Source organism: Limulus polyphemus, unplaced genomic scaffold (genome assembly GCF_000517525.1).
Source record: "Limulus polyphemus unplaced genomic scaffold, Limulus_polyphemus-2.1.2 Scaffold8058, whole genome shotgun sequence".
Lineage (NCBI taxonomy): Eukaryota > Metazoa > Arthropoda > Merostomata > Xiphosura > Limulidae > Limulus > Limulus polyphemus.
In genome coordinates this window covers 27,356-29,839 of record NW_013673668.1, presented here as the reverse complement: position 1 = coordinate 29,839, position 2,484 = coordinate 27,356, and the positions used below count along the sequence as shown (strand labels likewise).

The 2,484-nt window shown below is 35.0% G+C and overlaps 1 protein-coding gene across 1 annotated transcript in view; it reads right to left on the bottom strand.

Moving 5' to 3' along the window:
- The window catches only part of LOC111083062, a gene marked incomplete at both ends in the record, with an annotated part of 30,246 nt that overhangs the window by 977 nt on the left and 26,785 nt on the right, over positions 1-2,484 (bottom strand). The window lies entirely within an intron of this gene.

Below are 2,484 nucleotides of genomic sequence, written 5' to 3'. Positions count from 1 at the left end.
CCCAATACCCGTAAAACATTATAGCATCACACCAACCACAGTAAAATAGACCTTAGATGAAAAAAGTCTAAACCTGTTATAGTAATATATTACAGAACCCACCAACAAGACCCATAAAACATTATAGCATCACACCAACCACAGTAAAATAGACCTTAGATGAAAAAAGTCTAAACCTGTTATAGTAATATATTACAGAACCCACCAACAATACCCATAAAACATTATAGCATCACACCAACCACAGTAAAATAGACCTTAGATGAAAAAAGTCTAAACCTGTTATAGTAATATATTACAGAACCCACCAACAATACACATAAAACATTATAGCATCACACTAACCACAGTAAAATAGACCTTAGATGAAAAAAGTCTAAACCTGTTATAGTAATATATTACAGAACCCACCCCCAATACACATAAAACATTATAGCATCACACCAACCACAGTAAAATAGACCTTAGATGAAAAAAGTCTAAACCTGCTTCCTCCGTTACATAAAACGGTATTTTAAAAACAAAATATAAGAATATCTGACACCGAAAGAAGAGAAATCTCAATAGATAAAGTGATAATTTAAAAGCAAAATATAAATATATATTAGCTTTCTTACATAGATAGCAAAGAAATCTTAATACATTGAGTGGTAATTTAAAAACAAAATATTTTTATACAAACCATGAATTCTCAGATTACAGATAATGTATCGAACTAGTAACTTGATATATAACTGGTAAAATCTTATGCATCATTAACAGTAAGCTTATCTTACACATGATTCAAGCTACTCTAATCATTAAAGTTAATATTTTTATACAAACCATGAATTCTCAGATTACAGATAATGTATCGAACTAGTAACTTGATATATAACTGGTAAAATTTTATGCATCATTAACAGTAAGCTTATCTTATACATGATTCAAGCTACTCTAATCATTAAAGTTAATATTTTTATACAAACCATGAATTCTCAGATTACAGATAATGTATCGAACTAGTAACTTGATATATAACTGGTAAAATCTTATGCATCATTAACAGTAAGCTTATCTTACACATGATTCAAGCTACTCTAATCATTAAAGTTAATATTTTTATATAAACCATGAATTCTCAGATTACAGATAATGTATCGAACTAGTAACTTGATATATGACTGGGAAAATCTTATGCATCATTAACAGTAAGCTTATCTTACACATGATTCAAATTACTCTAATCATTAAAGTTTTAATTTTCTTTTATGTTGTTTTTTTGAGATTGTGTTACTTTGTTCTGCCCAAGTTGCTTCATTAATTTAAAAGTTACTTCTTATTTCTGATATATATATGTTGATATTTGATAAGAAGTTCTTTTGAAGGTTCCTTATCCTAGTGAAGACAATTCCCGAATCACTTCCGACAGATGCTGACTGGTCACAAGATTCCTAGAAGGAGGGAAGAAAATAGGTAAAGGAGACACAGCAGGAGGAGAAAGAAAGGGGATCAGGATTCCTTCTGATAAAACCTTAAAAATTCATTGATGAAGGAACCCCAGCGATAAGAAATTGACAAGCTGAGCTCCTATCGTACCAGAACCCACTGGGTAGTCACCAGTACCGGTGGCAACTTGAGGAGCATCATTGAAAAAAACAAGAAGGACTAGAAGAGTCATCCCAAAAAGAAGAAGGGACAGGTAAGGGTTTGGAAGGGAAAGGATGGGAAACGGTAAATGAAGCATATCCGGCTCTGACTGAGACAAACGTGTAACAATATTAGTAGGGATAGACTGTTGTTGGACCAATGTCACCCGTGATTCAATTGTTTCTGGGATGCTGTCAAAAACATATCGCCACTGAAATGGGGCCATACATAAATCCCGAAGGTAAGTTGATGGTAAATCGACCCGAGCCAAATCTGCATCACGATCTAAAAGGCCCCAATAACAGAGAAACCACGTATGCAAAGCCAGAACTGAAGATGACAAACGAACTAGTGGGGAGGAAAGAATGAAAAGGATATCCCAGAAAACACCTCAGGATTTCCATGGAGAGCCTCAAAGAGGAGGTGTAGAGAAGAAACATACCATAAAAGACAATATGGAATCTAACAACTGTTGGTTCAAAAAGGGACAATCAGCACAATGGTAGGAAAGCGCAAACTGATCTGAAGCCCTCGAGGAGGCAAGACATGCTAAACCCATGGCTTAATTGCGAGGTAAATTAATCAGCATGAACCCAAGTATCAAGAGGAGGAAGGAAATCAAAAAGGGTAGGAAGATTGGTCATGTAGTAAGAACTGACTTGGCTCATAAGTAATAGGAGAAAGGGATAAAACATTACATACCTGAGAAACAAATCCAAAAAAAGACAGAGTTAGGCCTAACTGATTGTTCAGTCGAGAAACAGGAAGGTACAGTAAATTCAGGAGGTGGAAATAGACAATCCAAGTCCTCGTCAGCAGGAACATCGAGAGCCAGCACGAGCCCTGGGGCAAACA